Genomic DNA, 16,366 nt, shown 5'->3' with positions numbered 1-16,366 from the left:
GTTTCATGGCAGTATATTGATGTTTGGGTGGCGAAAATAAGGAGAGAATACGTGTTATTTGCCATGCATGGGCAGCCGGGCCGGGTGGCTTCGCAAAAAAAGTCGTGCGGCGGAAAACTTACTGAAACTTATCGTGCGCGAGAGGGTTAATTGTCATGTGTTATATTGTTAATAATTGCATGATAGTGGGTGTTAGTCATGGTCATTTACGTGGGGTAAGGTGGGCAGAAGGGGTAAAAGTGTGACTTTGGAAAGTGGTCAGACTGAGTTGTGCAAGTATACATACTAACATGTTGTTTAAATAGCAGTTTTGCGTACCATGATCCATGTCTGGGCTGTAAAGTATTTACCATGTTAATTGAGCTTTGAGTTACTCTCACTTGTCATCACATTGGCACTAATCACATGCTCAGGCTGTTTCATTCAGGGTTGGTGTGTCAACAGTATTGGGATTGTTGTGGAAGATCAGTTGTCACCTGTGTGCAGTCAGTCCAGTTCTGTAGGTAGCCCTTTTATTATGATTACTAGTACATAACCTTCAGTATCCATGTACGAACAGTTAACTTCATCCTCCACAACCAGCAGAGTTGGATGGAAGTTATTTATTCACTTGTGTCTGTTGGTTTGTCTGTCTGTCTGAGTACAAGATTTATTGGATATTAGTGAAATCTGGTGGATAGATTGCAGTGGGTCATGGAAGAATAAATTAGATATGGATCCAGATCCAAATCCATGCATAAATAATAAATTTTTTTTGGTGTTGGCTGAGGCACAGTATGCACTTGCAGAGATTGTATAACTGGACATACTGAGACCATAGAATTATCATGGAATGTGGTAGCTGTTCCATAAGTAGGATTGGCGCAGGTTCAAAATGGTGTCCTGTACAAAGAGTATAGGAGCATTCACGTGAAAACTGTCACAGAGGCCACTTCTAAGTTTATGAACTAAAAGACGTTTGGAATTCAAGTGGAAAACTGCACACAAAGTTTTGCTAACCTTAATTGGAGTCAAAATCAAGCCACAAAAATATCGATTTTGTTCTTCTTTCATTCTTTCTTTCTTTCGCAGTCATAACTCTAAAACAAAAAAAACACGCGAGCATACTATTCACCATAACGCTTCTTGTCAAGTGTAGATGTTTCTTCTCATGTTTAGAAAAGCATTCAGGCTATGGTTTGCGAGTTTTGACCTGAAGACCACATTGTGGTTGCCCTTAAGTACTCCAGTTTGTGCAATATTAGTTAGCTACTGCTATTGAGAGAGGGCATTGTTTGGAAACTCCCTGTACTGTTGTTTGCAAATGACTCTGTGTTGTAAAGTGAAGACGAAGGGGAGCTGCAAGGCTTGGTGGACGAGTTTGGGAGAGTGTGTAAGAAACGAAATCTAAAGGTGAATGTAGGGAAGAGTAAAGTTATGGTCTTCAAGAGAAATAAAGTCAGTGAATGTACAGTGAGGTTGGATGAGGAGGAAGTGGAAAATGTGGGTGCATTTAAGTACTTGGATAGTGTGATGAGTAAGGATGGAAGTTTGAGGGTGAAGTGCTTGAAAGGGTACAAGAAGGAAGAAAGGCTGCTGGTTCCTTGAAAGCAGTGATAAGAAACAGGGAAGTGAGCATGGGCGAGAAAAAGTTATTGCATGACAGTATTGTGATACTAACTCTAACATATGGAAGTGAAGCTTGGACCTTGTTGGAGGGACAGAAGTCGAGAGTGAGAACAATGGAAATGAGTTATTTGAGAGGAGCCTGTGGAGTCACATGGAGAGACAGACTGACAAATGAGGATGTGAAGGAGCATTGTGGTGTGGATGTGGATGTGATAGGAAGCGTTACGAGAAACACGTTGAGGTGGTTTGGCCATGTGGAGAGGATGGGGAGTGAGAGACCCACGATGAGAGTGTATATGAGTGAGGTGATGGGGGGGGGAGGGGGAGGCCGAGGATGAGATGGAGGTATGGAGTGGAGAGGTATATGAGAGAGGGAGGTGTGGGCTGGGAGCAGGGCGGTGAAATGGCAGGGGACAGGCTGACATGGAGGTGATTTGTTTGTGGCCACCCCTTATGGGATATGTATAATTATACTTCCACAAGATCATAAACTAGAAACCAAAATTTTCTTCTAAAATGATCATTAAGAAGTAGGAATGGCAAAAGTGCATAGGTAAGAGATGAAAAAGGCACAGAAACTTAAGAGAGCATTCAGGATGGGAGGAGATTTGGAGATCTATATGCATTACCACATTCCACCAGCTACAAGTTTGTGGCTAAAGTTTGGAATGTAATAGTGGGTATAGGTCTCCAAATCTCCCATCCTGAATGCTCTCTTGTTTTGTGTTTTTTTTGTCTCCTATCTGTGCACTTTTGCTGTTCATACTTCGAAATCATTTTAGAAGGAAATTTTTATTTTCTATTAGACTACAGTATGTAGGACAGTAAAAATATTTGTGGTAGAAAAGAAGTATTACAGAAGTAAATCTTAAGTGTTCATGGCATAGACAAAGGTACGCACTCTCAGAATGCATTCTAGTTACAGAATACAGCTCCCAGATACTGTACTTAAAACTATCAGCCCACTCCAGCTTTTCACCTCCCATTTGAATGCTACAGTTCACTGCATTTCCTCCCTGCCTTGTACTGCCAGGTGGTAAATGGTGGCAGCCATTATCCACTCATGATATAATGCTGTCTTCCTCTTTTTTCATCTTTATCATTCTTTTTCTGTGTATGCTCTCGTCTCATCCTGTTGCCACCAACTTTTCTGTCACTTATTAGTACCCTTCATTCCACTTCTGGTGACTTGACATTTGAGTGACAAGCCTAGGTTTCCTGTAACCCAGGAAACCATTAACAGTGCTGAGTGGTAACCATATAACCAAATGACATTTTTTTTTTTTTTAATGTGAGAAAGAATAAACCAAAGGCAATGAGCCCGCAAAACTGTTCCTTCCAAGAGAAAAACAAAATACAAGAGAGAGCCAATTCAAGATCCAATCATTTCGAGATGCCTGGACACACTGCGTTTGAAAGACTGGAGATCATAGGAAGCAGGAAATACAGACAGAGGGAGACAGTTCCAGAGTTGACCTTGCATAAATGAAGGACTGGGAGTAACAGTTAACTCTTGCATTAGAGAGTTGGACAGAAAAAGAATGAGAGTTTGCTGCTAGACGGGTGCTATGCGCATGTCGTAGAGGTGGAGGAATGCATGCAGACAGTTCAGAGGAGCAGTGACCATTGAAGTAGCGATAGAAAAGAGATAAAGATGCAACAGTGCGGTGAAAAGACAAAGGTTGAAGGGAGTCAGTAAGAGGAGGAGTGTTAATGAGGCGAAAAGCCTATGACTCCACTCTATTGAGAAGAGCATTGTGTTTACTCCCCTACTGCTAACTGGTGGGGTGAACCCCCTGATGTAATGAGGCATGTTATAGGATGCAGATTTGAAAGATGCATCTTTAAGTTTTGGTTCATGTTGTTGTGACAAATTCTAAAGGATTTTTTTCTCTCTCTCTCTCTCCTCTACAGCCTGGGACCGGTCCATTTTGGCCCCAAATTTAATCAGGTGATCAAAAGGTTATAGCCCATCATTCATGTAATTTCAGTCAAAATTGCACCTGTAGTTTTTGTGTGGAAAGTTGTTAACAGACAGACAGACAAACAGACAGACAACCAAGTGAAAACAAAACCTGTCCCCAAGCCCCTCTGGGATGGGGACGGGTAAAAATGGCAAATTCTGACAAATTACAACCAGGATGCACAGAATTAGATGCTTCAGCAAAGCAAAACTAGACTATAGGAGAGTGGTAAATGACTAAAACTATTTGCTCTCCATGCAGATGGTAGTTGGGCAGTGAACGTTTCATTTTCGTTTTATGTTTGAAGGCTCCAACATGCTTGCATGTGTCGGCCATTGTCACCTAATGGCTACCCAATATCTGGCAGCCTCCCTGTTCAGTCTCATAGCCCTGAGGTCACACTTAATGACCTCGTCCCAGGTCTTTTTTGGTCTACCCCTCGCAACCCCATCCCCGTATTAACGCTTTTCACTTTCTGCACTCAGTTATCATCCCCCATCCTTTCCACATGCCCAAACCACCTCAATCTACCTCTCCATCACAACACCAATACTCTCCAGTCCCATCCTACCTTTCGACTCTTCCATCGTAACCCCCTCCCCTCTCCCCCAGGCCGAGCACTCAGGGATGCACTGCACATCCACCTGATCATTGTCATTTCTGTGCATTTGAGCCTGCAAATATCCCCTTCCTTTGCTGCCCAGATCTCACTACCATACAACATCACACTCCTGACACAGGCAGCATACACAGATCCCTTAGCATGTAGGGAGAGCCCTCTCAGTGTTAGGAGAGTCAACAGCTTCCTGAACTTCTTTCAACCACACCTCACCCTAGCCACAGAGCTAGCTTCAACCCCACCTCCAGCACATAACATGTCTCCCCAATAACAAAACTCTTCCACACACTCAATAGACTTACCAGCAAGTTCATTCCTTTCACGCCTGACGAACTCCATCTGCTTTCCCTGACACACCGCACACATAATAGTGGCATTATCTCGCAGTCTACCTCTAATACCAGTACATCTCTTATGCACCCACTTATCACAAACACTGCACAAGATGGATTTACTTCCCACGCCCTTGTGGCAAATTCCACATGGCCACTCTCCCTCTTCTTTGACAGCACCGCCACCATCCTTAGATATCCTCACTCTTATCTGCCTTTACTCCTAAGCCCTTGTTCTCCATACCATCTCTCCACTTCCTAAATCTTTCCTCCACCTCCCTTTCATTCTCTGGAATCAACATCAAAATATACATACAAAATCTCCGATGGGAGTCCATTACTGAAGTCACGTGATAACAACAAGGGACTCAAAACTGAATCCTGATGCACACCAACATTCACGGAAAACTCATCACTGTAATCTCCATTCACTCCTACCTGGGTGTGAGCACCCACATACATGGCCATAACCATCCTAACCAGCCACTCCTCAATCTCAGGCTTTCTCATTGGCCACATCACCACCTCTCTAGGGACTGTCAAAGGTCTTCTCCAAATCAACAAAACAAAGTACTTTCCCTTTTCTTTCCTGAATACAGTAAAAGTTCAATATAAAGGACTTCAATACACTGGAATTTGCTTTTATCAGAATCGAGGAGCTACCGGACTAAATTCCTATATATCGGAAAAACTCCGATAAAGCCAGAAGCAGTCCGGACTGCCTGACCACTTCAGCTATGTTCACCACAATAAGGTAAATAAAATACATGTTTATCAGTATGCAATACAGTATTTTTATATATATTATACCATTTGATTGATGTAGTGAAAGTAATCCCTCCAATGTCCGACGTAATAGAGCCATAGGCAGGTCCGGATAGTTGTCCTGTCCGGATATTGGGCCCCAGCTTATGGACTTGTACTTATGGACCCTAACTCAGAAAAACACCTATACAACTCCCTCTGGACATGCATAGCAGCTATTTAAGACCCAAATCACACCAATAAGGGACATAAAAGACTGAAATAAATGCAAAAGAAGCATAAAATGAGGTTTTTGAGGTAGGTTCATACAATATTCAACATTCTGGGTACTTACAAGTCCCTGGCTCCTGGACTGGTAATTGTGGACCCTAACCTAGCCTAACTCAGAAAAACGCCTTCCTACTGCACATGCATAGCACCTAAGACACAGCATATTCACACCAATAAGGGACATAAAAGAGTGAAATGAAGTGTTTGAGGTAAGTATAGTATGGAAAATACAGTAGAGTACAGTATGAAACATTCTGCCTACTTACAGCAAGTCCATGGCCACCTTGATGAATAACCGCCTCCTCTCGGACTCTGACAGTAAGAAGGATTTCCTGAAGCACTTTCAGTACACTGTTCATGAAGTCTTGCACTGAACTTAGTCATTCGCACTCAGAAGTCCATTCTCTTCACAGTGCGCACTCTTGTCTAACTTATGCTCCATTGTAACTTAATAAGTGTTTCACTCTGCACTTAACTCTTTCCACTCTTATAACCATTTTCTAAAGCAAAAACACACAAGTCTATTCACGTTAAATTTAGTTCAAAAATTGTCTTTTCACTCACAACTGTAAATTCATAACACAATGCACTGTTTTTTTCACTGCACAACACTGTAAATTCCCGTGTGGTCTAGTGGAGAAGTTCTTGGCGTCTATTCACTGTCAGAGTCCAAGAGTATCACTGGCAGGTGACCTAGGAGTGTTTCGCTGGGTCGTGGTGATGGCGTACCCATTGCAGACGACTCTGAAGACAGACGCAAACTCACATCGAGCGGTGACTCCACCATGGCTGATGTGCTGGGCTGTGGGTTGGAGCATGAGGGCCTGTCTTGGGGAGGCAACGGAGTGGAGCCAGGGCTGGGCACAGCGGGGGTCACAGGCCTGAAACAACTGTCAATCATTGATTGACGCAAGGACCGACGATTCTGACGATTGATGATGTGCTGCCTGAAAGCACGCACTTCCTCCACAAGTCCCAAGGGCCCCATCTCCCTGTCGCAGTCCGGGTGTTCCAGGTAGTCCAGAACGAACTCTAGGTGTTCCCGGAGTGCACTTAGCTTGGGGATGGCTGGAGTTGTGTCATGCTGAGAGGAGTCCGCATCATCGTCGCCTTCCTCGTCGGAATCTTCAAACTGGGTACTGACACCTGCAACTGAAGATGCGATCTCGATATCAGACAATGTCTGATACCCAGGATCGCCCTTGTCGTCATCCAACCACTCACGCACATCGTCCACATCAACATCGTCGCCATGCGTATGTAGACGTGCATGGAAGTCATCCATGTCAAAACCTAGGAAATCGTGCTCCACATCCATTCTGAGAAGCAGACAAGACCAACCATTTTCTAGAGTCTTGACAGGGATTTCCTTTCATGCACTGGCCCAGTTGTAGATTGCAGACTTAATGTTGTAGCGCCGAAGGTTTTCCAAAGTCCGCTGGCCTCACATGTCCCGTCCCTCCCTGCACTCGTCCTCGTCCTCGTCCTCAAGAACAACCACCACCTCGTCCAGGAACTTCCTTCAGTACAGCCTCTTCATTGCCACGATCACTCCTTGGTCAATTGGTTGGATGAGAGCAGTCATATTAGGTGGCAGAAACATGCACCTAATCCGGCCATTCTCAGCCACCAAGTCCTTGTTGCACGGGTGGGCAGGTGCATTGTCGAGGAGAAGGAGGGCCTTTACCTGGTTGAGTGGGATTCCCAGTGTCTCCGTCTGGTAATGTATGATCTCCTTGATGAAATGGTGCTGGAACCAGTCTTTGAAGATCTGGGCTGTAAACCATGCCTTCAAAGAATGGTACCAGACGACAGGAAGGACATCCATCACCCCACGAAGACACCGAGGCTGATTTGCACGGCCAACAATAACGGGCTTAAGCCGGTGCATACCGTTAGCATTGGCACAACACAAAGCAGATATCCATTCCTTGGAGAGCTTGCAGCCAGGAACACGCTTCTCCGTCTCCTCAGCTAGAGTTCGTTGGCAAAGAGCGATAGAATAAATCAGTTTCTTCAGCGTTGTAGACGTGACCGAGAGTGAGGCCCTCCCTGTCAATCAAGCCCTTCACCTTGTGCCGAAACTCGTCAACTCCATCCTCGTTAGCGTCCAAAGCTTCACCATGAGCTTTACGGTTGGTAAGGCCATGCCGTAACTTAAACGCGAAGAGTCAACCCTCGGATGCCTTGAAACCTAGGGCGTCGTGAAGCCTGACGAACTTCTCAGCAGCAGCCTTCAGCTCTGTACCACGTACCATCACACCAGCAGCACGTTGCTGTCGATACCAAATCATCGTGGAGCAGTCGACTTCAGCAAACTTGGGAGTAAACATCACCTTCCTCTCCACGTTGCGTTTGCTTCTCGACGAGAAGTCAGCCGTGTACTGCATGAGTTTGTCTCGGGATCTCTTAATATCAAACAAAGTAGATCGGGCCAGGTTGAACTCGCGGAGGATTAGGGAAGAAGACCATCCCGCATCTACTGTCTCCAATATCTCCCGTTTCTTCTCCAGAGTCAGCACCACTCTCTTCCTCTTCTCAGGCGGCGGGGCCATCATCATACATATGAAGGAGAGGCCCAAGAGCAGCAGGAGTGCCTGCAGCAGGTAAGGCACCACCACAAAAGCGAACACGTGGGCAGCCATGACGACGAGCGTGCACCTGCGACGAGAGACAGGCGGAAAGTGGGGAGGATGCAGGGGCGCTATAGTGGACGTTGGAGGAATGATGCGCCACAACAAAGCTGTCCCGCGCCCCGCGCGCCAAGTTCAAATTACGGGCTTTTTTTTTTTTTTTTTTTTTTTTTTTTTTTTTTTTCAGACCATTTTGGGAATATTGGATCCCGGGACGATTATGTCCCGTTAGTGGGGGATGTTTGGATATTAGAGGGATTACTGTAGTAGTAGTAGTAGTAGTAGTGATTGTTCCCTAGGCAGTCTGGCCAAACAGCCCTGAGTCCCTTAGGAAGGGCATGGCCGAGACTGGGCTTTCCCACAGAGCTCTCAAAGAGTGTGTGTTGTGTTGTTGGCGTACCGTAGGTGATTGTGTGCAATGCAGTCTTCCATAATGTGCTTAATACAGTAGTATGGGGTGCTGTGTTTCATCCTGGACAGGCATCAGCAACGGAGTCATTCAGCCTCTTCTGGTAGCTTAAGCGGGCTGGATGCTGCCCACATCTCAGCCTGGCCAGGTGGACCCTGTCCTCACGAGTGAGATAGGACTCAGAAGGGTGGATGTCAGGAGGCCGTGCATGCAGCTGTGTGTTGTCTTTAAGTGACTGAATGGAGTGGTGAGTGATCTGAGTGTGGATATGCTTCTGGAAGCTGGTCTGAGGTGGGCGAGGGGGTAGAGATGACAGTGAAGTTATAACACAGTGCAGTACAGCAATGGTAGTCAAAACAGTTTAAGAACCGTTCGTGCGATCTCGACTAATGTCTGATATATTGGAAAAAGTCTGGGTTAGCAGGGGGAAGTCCGGATGTTGCTTTTATCGGAATTTCACATTTTTTGGAATTGCTTGGGCCCCAATTAGTCCGTTATATTGAGGTCTTACTGTGTTTTTCCTGAAGCTGTCGAACAGTCTAAGGCCTTCTCCAGATCAACAAAAACAAAGGACAGTACCCTTTCCATTCCTATATATTTTTCCTGAAGCTGTCAAACAATGAATATGGCATCAATGGTCCTCCTGCCTGGCATAAACCCAAACTGCATCTCATCAATATTCAGTCTTTCTCAAATCATACCTTCTAGAACATTCTCCATTACCTCCATTATCTAATCTAAAAGCTTTATACCTCTATAATTTTCTCTTTCCAGGGCATCACCCTTCCCCTTGTATACATTTACAATCAGCCAATCATCTGAGACAACACACTCATATGTAATCATATTTATCAGGTCAGTGACTAACTTCACTCCTATATCTCCTGAGACCTTCAGCATTTCAGCAGTCAACCCAGACGCACCTGCTGCCTTCCCCACCTGCATCCTGCTTATTGCCTCACTCACTGTAGCAGTGTCAGTCAAAGGTCAAGGGCCAAACACTGGATCTGCTGGCTCCAAACCTTCTCTGTCCCAGTCAGATCTCTCATTCAACAACCGGCTATAATTCTTTATCCATGCATCTTATCTAATATCCCCACTGTTCACCACTGTTCATCATACTTCACACACTGCTCACCTATAATATCCCAATTATCCCTCTTCACCTGATTTGCCACTTTAAATATGGTATTCTTCCTTTCCACATGATTTAGGCTATCAAGTAAAAGTCTCTCTGAGTCAGGCTTCACCCTGTATACCTCTCTTGTAGCCTTATGCTTGACAGCCAAGTTACCACCCTCTCTGTTACCACCCTTCTTCCATTCCCGGAAAAGCCTTCTTTTCTCCTTAGCTGCAGCTTCTACACCCTCATCCCACCACCAAGTTACTTTATGTCCTGGTGGGCCTCTTGTCCAACCACATACTACATCAGTAACTCAAAAAGAGGTTGTTCTTGAGGGCTCTGTACCATTCATTTACACCTCTGGCAATGGCTTCCTATTCAGCCACCACTCTCCTCATCTCACTATAGAATGCATCCCTTACTGCTTGGTTTTCCAGCTTCCATAGTTTCCTCCTAGGTACATAAGTCCTCTTTTTCATCACTCATTCTTTAAACACCACATCACATATCAATAATTTGTGCTGCTGCACACACTCGGTTCCTATAACTTTAACATCCCTCACTAACCTCCTATCAGCCCTCCTGACCAGAAAATAATCTATCTGACTGTTAAGTATGTATGTAATCAGCCTACTTTCTCTTTTCCTAAAATGTGTATTGCACACAATCATGTTCATTGCCTCTATATACTCGAGTATCCTTGCCCCTTCCTCATTTCTTGTACCATATGCACATCTCTCATGTACCCCTTCATATCCTTGAGCTGCTTCATCTACATGACCAGTTAAGTCCTCTCACCAAACCACTATCTCATCATCACCCATACCACCTACTACACATAGTAAGTTATCCCAAGATCTATCCATCTCTATCTCATCCAAGCCTGCCTGTGGAGCATATGCTGATAAAATTGTAAACATCATTCCACCAAACAAAATTTTGACTACTAATATCCTATCACTTACTCTCATAACATTCATAACATATTCCATCCATTTTTCCGCAACCAACACAGGCACACCCCCGTGTCTGTCTGTCTCCCCTTGCCAAAACAGAATACATTTACAAAATTACGATCATTTTATAGCTCCTGGGCATTTCTCCCACTGTTTTATCCAGCTCATCCCAAAACCTGTCTTTTTCTTTCTCACTCCTGTCATCACACGGTGCATACGCAACAATCACTGCCATTTTCATCTCAAACTTGAACTTGACATACTGTATTGTACATACATCTTGAGCTGACACATTTGTAATCTTTCATTCCACTCTGCCACACCTCATTCATCAACAATGCAGCTCCTCCCTTGCATCTTCCTTGCCCGTTCATGCTTGACCTTAAACACTTTACGCCCTCCCACTCCACTTCACACCCTTTCATGTTTCACACTGTGCCATCACAGCATATCTCGCACTCTTGAATGCATTCACCAGTGCCACCCACTTGCTGTCCTCATTCACACCTGTCACATTCCACATGGCCATTCGAATCTGCCCATATGGCTGGGCCCCTGGGCAGGTATTGGGCCCTCCAAGGTTCTCCAAAACGTTTGCCATGATTAAATGATTTTGGATAGGGGAATCTGGCAAACACTTAACCCAGCCAAAAACTCCGGTTATATGGTTACCACCCAGCGTAGTAAATGGTTTCCTGAGTACAGGAAACCCTATGTCTTGTCTCTCAGTGTAGAGACCATAAGGCACATTTACTGAGTGGATGATGGGCACCACCACCTACCACATAATATATATACAGTATCTATCTATCTGTCTGTCTATCTATTTATCTATCATCTATCTATCTATCTATTGCCGGATGCCATAATCCCGTAAGGGGTGGCCATTTGACTTTGAGTTATTTGTTTTATAGGGAGGGGCACTAACCCTCCACCAACCCACTTGTTGACACGTAGGGAGCACGTATAGTTTGGTTATATGGTTACCACTCAGCTTTGTAAATGGTTTCTTGGCTTACAGGAAACCATGTGGCTCGTCACTCATTGTAAAGCCACCTGTAAAGGAAAGAAAAGCAATAAGAAGTAAGAGGAAAGATGGGAGAAATAGGAAGAGAGGAGGACAGGCACAGAAAAAGAATGATAAAGGCTAAGGAAGAAGTAGGCAGCACTGCATCAAGTGAGTGGATGATGGTCGCCACCACCTACCACAAATTGTCATTGATTAGTCAAATTGATTTAATCATGTGATTAAATCATTGATATTTTAGCTAAAAAATAATGATTTTTTTTTTTTATTGTTTTTATTTTTTTATTTTTTTTTATTTAAAAGTTAACAGATATAAAATCTGAAGGTTTATAAAAGTTATGTATAACTTTGTGTTGGCATTCATTTATTCAGATACTTAAGCATTGAGTCAGCAGATTTTGGAGACTGGTGTCATTAGAAATTGCTGCATTGTATGACAAAAAATTTTTTTTTTGACATTTGTGTAACTAAGTATTGAAATTATTTGCACATATGAAATAATGAGCCATAAATCAAAAACCAAAGCCATAAGACATGGTAGGCTGTGCTTGGTCACTTAACCATGTCATAACAATATCCGCTTAAGATTATTCTGTGTGGTAATATAATCAGCTTTGGAATATGCTGACTTGATTACCACCGGCAACTCAGCCTTAACCAGTAGTGTACAGACAGGACTTGAACAGGTATGGATCTGGATTCTGGGCAGTGGCTTTCAGCCTGAACCATCAGTGGATAGACAGGACATGAAGTTAACAGTATTCAGTATACTGCTTTTGAAATATCAGCTACCATATATGATAAACAGAAAAATCAAATAAATTAGAAAAATCTTTTTTTTTTTTTTTTTTTTTTTTTTTTTTATAAATCTCCAACCCTTATTTTTGGCTTCTTTTATCATCCAAATTACCCTTCATCCATTCATCATCCAATCCCATTTTTCCCCATAGAAACAGGAGCATGGGGGTCTGGAGCCAGGGCACTCTATCCCAACATTTAAAGCAAGGGTGAGCAGCCTCACTCTCCCCTGAGTGGCATTATGTCAAAAAGAAATCCCAACTGACCCTCAGATGGAAACCCTTACAGGCTCCATTTGGTTGTAGTGCCATAAAACATTAGACCACCTGGCATGATTTGGTTATATGGTTACCAGCCAGCATTTTAAAAGGTCTCCTGAGTTATAGGAAACCAGTAGGCTTGTCTCAATGCAGAGTCACCCAGAGAGAGAGTTAATCTCTCATATTCCTGCCCCCCCCCCTTCTCTCTCTCTCTCTCTCTCTCTCTCTCTCTGTATTTCTTTGAAGTTTCTTCGGTACTGCCTTTTTTTCCTTTCCGTTCAAGGCAACACCTATTTCACTATTAAATTAAGCATTACCACCTATCACTTTCATTGTTTTCTCACCACATACTACCTCAACTGCTTCTATCATATCCTTCTTCCCAGTTTCCCATGCATCCTTCATATCGTGTTATTTGCTTTCATGCTAAATCTCTTCTGTCTCATCTTTAACAAGTTCCCCCCCCCCCACACACATTCTCACATCAAAACTTATCGACAAAACACACTCCTGTGAACGGACCTATAGCCCCATGTAGCCACATGAACCCACCAGCCACGAGGTGGCCTTGCACAGTTTTGTGACTCATGCCTTGTGTGAACAGTCTTATTTAACTGCACGTATTTGTAGGCCATGCAGCAAGCGTCATATGGCAAAATACACTCCTGTGAAAGGACCCTTACTGGGGATTCAGTTGGTTGGATGAATGTTATATGGAAGATTACATGACAGAGACTTCTGTCTGGTAGATAATGTGAAATATATCTACAGTAAAAGTCCTGTAATCCGAATGGCAGGGGACCGAGGGTCTTTCAAATTTAAGTTTTTTTCGGACTGTTGGAACAGACCTCTGAAAACTTTAGAAATATGTACATGATCATTAAATAAACACTTAAAATAATGATGTAGGTTATTGTTTTACTCATTGGAAAAGCATAGAAATGTAGCTGAATAGTTGCAGGCAGATGCACTCAAGTCCAAGAACAAGTCCAAACCAGATAAATCCATAGACAAAGCATAGAGAAAAAATCCACTTTTTTCACTTAGTTTTCGCTCAGTTCACTCTACTGTAATTCATTTAATTTTCACTCAGTACATTTGAATTTATTACTGCACATAAAATTACCTTATCACCACAGTATTCTTTAAAACTACAGTGGTGTCATGAAAAACTCGGAGTATTGGGATATTCAGATTTATTGGTGGTTGGATTAAAGGACTTTTACTGTATAATAAAAAATATCCATAATAATGTGTGTAGATGCTGGGTAGGTCTTTGAGGTAGAGCCAGGGTTCCAGGGACATTAATGGTGAGTAAATGAATCTCTGGTTCATTTCACTGGGCATGCTATTAACCCCTAAAATGCAGGCAACTTCTCCAACATAGACCTACTCCTGTGTAGGGCAGCATATATATTATCAGAAAAATAAAGTATCAAGGAATAATCCCTTACATGCATGAATAGATGAAGCTGGATGAAAAGCGAAGGTAGTAGTAGTAGTTGTTCCCTAGGCAGTCTGGCCGAACAGCCCCGAGTCCCTTGGGAAGGCCATGGCCAAGACTGGGCTTTCCCACAGAGCTCTCAAAGAGTGTATGTTGTGTTGTTGGCATAGGTGATTATGTGCAATGGAGTCTTCCATTATGTGCTTAATAGTATGGGGTGCTGTGTTGCATCCTGGACAGGCATCAGCGACAGTCATCCAGCCTCTTCTGGTAGCTTAAGCGGGCTGGATGCTGCCCACATCTTAGCCTGGCCAGTTGGACCCTGTCCTCATGAGGAAGATAGGATTCAGAAGGGTAGATGCCAGGAGGCCGTACATGCAACTGTGTGTTGTTTTTAAGTGACTGAATGGAGCGGCGAGTGATCTGAGTGTGGATATGCTTTTGGAAGCTGGTCTGAGGTGGGTGAGGGGGGAGAGATGACAGTATTTGTGTATGGTATCATGTGCTGGATGTTGTTTTGATGCCCCTTGGTGTGGGTGGATATGCTGCCATGTAATATAGTGGATGTTGTGGGTTTGTGGAGGCTGCAGCAAGAAACTGGATGCCTCTCATGTCTAGGTGATCTTTGAGTTTGAGGACTCTGGTTTCTTGATGTAGGTGGTCTGTGAGTGTAGTAGTTGTGCAACCTGTGATTATTTTTAGGGCTTTGTTCTGTATGGTCTGTAGAGTGTTGTAGTGTAGGTAGGAGGTGTTACATGATACTGCGTGACAGGTGAGTGTGTGAAGTGGAGCAGAGTAGCGTGTATGGCAGCTTGTCATTAGGTGGGCGGTGGGTGAGGCTTGGGCATTTCCCGCACAGTCATTTTCTTTACCACTAACTTGTATCATTTGTGCAATTATTTACTGTGTCCTTTGTCACTTTGCGCACTTTTCGGAGACCAGATGATGTAATACTTTGTTGGGATGTGTTACCACGGGAGGTGCCAGGCTGGGGAGACCACAACCTGTCCTGGCCTTCCATTGCTTTGGCTAATACAGGTATACTCCGGTTTAATGATGCAATTGGTAAGGTAAAAACCCATCGTTAGGTGGGGTATCGTATATCGGGGTAGATTTAACACTTAAAGTAATGGGATGCATTTTTCAACCTTGAGTTCCCCCTCAGCCAAGCCCTAAACCCACCCAAATGAGCCAAAAAACAAGTTTAAAGCCAGTCTAATTGGCCTAACAGCTATAAAAAAGCTAACCTAAGCCTAACACCTGTAAATAACTCAATAAAGTCAACAAATAAAATCTGAAAATCAACTGATATAAATCTGGAAAAAATCAGGCTTAGTAAACTGTACCGCAAAATGACAGTGTTCACCCCACCTATGGCTAAAACACATTAATCTGAGTCAAAAAACAGAGTACTCTGTAAATCAACCTAAACACACAATTTTAGTCCAAAATATCATCAAAATCTGTTTAAACAAAAATAAAAAACCATTGTTAAACCAGGGTTTAGCCATCATTAGGTGGGGTATGGTGGTATTCCTACGCCGATCGTTAAGCCAGCGTAATGCATCTAGGAGTATCGTATTTTAAAGTATACCTGTGCTGAAGCTGCGTGCGGCTGGGTGAGCATGGGTAGTGGTTTACTGGGCTAAATGAGTAGAGGGCATGACAGTAGGGGACAGCATTGCCATGTTGACCAATTTAACCAATGAGCTATGACAAAAAGTGGCCGAACGTTATGTAACATTGCCCGCCTTCTCACATACGAAAGTTATGTAACGTTGCCCACCTTTTAGGGGTTAATAGCTCTCTCTCTCTCTCTCTCTCTCTCTCTCTCTTTCTCTCTGTGTTATGCTTACTTTTTCCATACATTCCAGACCCTATCTCATCCTACCCTTAAGTGGAAGAATGAGGTAAGGGTGTTGATGTATAGATAGAGGACCAAGAGAACCAATAGTAGGTCTTGAACTCTGTATGAGCTAAGTGTAGATGTTAGGGGAGTGGCTGCAGCTTCCCACTCAGACAAGTCCTCCTTGTTTGGCCATATAATATTGTCCCTGGTGTTGTTGGGATAACTTAAGCCATATCAAGTAATAGTGATTTGCACATTTAATTTTTTGACTGGATAGTTTGTATATAGAAAAGATTAATTTTGTCTGTC

The 16,366-nt window shown here is 43.5% G+C and overlaps 1 protein-coding gene across 1 annotated transcript in view; it reads left to right on the top strand.

Moving 5' to 3' along the window:
* Positions 1-16,366, top strand: part of eIF6 (eukaryotic translation initiation factor 6) — a 142,677-nt gene that overhangs the window by 51,443 nt on the left and 74,868 nt on the right. The window lies entirely within an intron of this gene.

Source organism: Coenobita brevimanus, chromosome 72 (genome assembly GCF_032717465.1).
Source record: "Coenobita brevimanus isolate Jiangsu-jjx chromosome 72, ASM3271746v2, whole genome shotgun sequence".
Lineage (NCBI taxonomy): Eukaryota > Metazoa > Arthropoda > Malacostraca > Decapoda > Coenobitidae > Coenobita > Coenobita brevimanus.
This window is presented reverse-complemented; position numbering and strand designations above follow the sequence as displayed.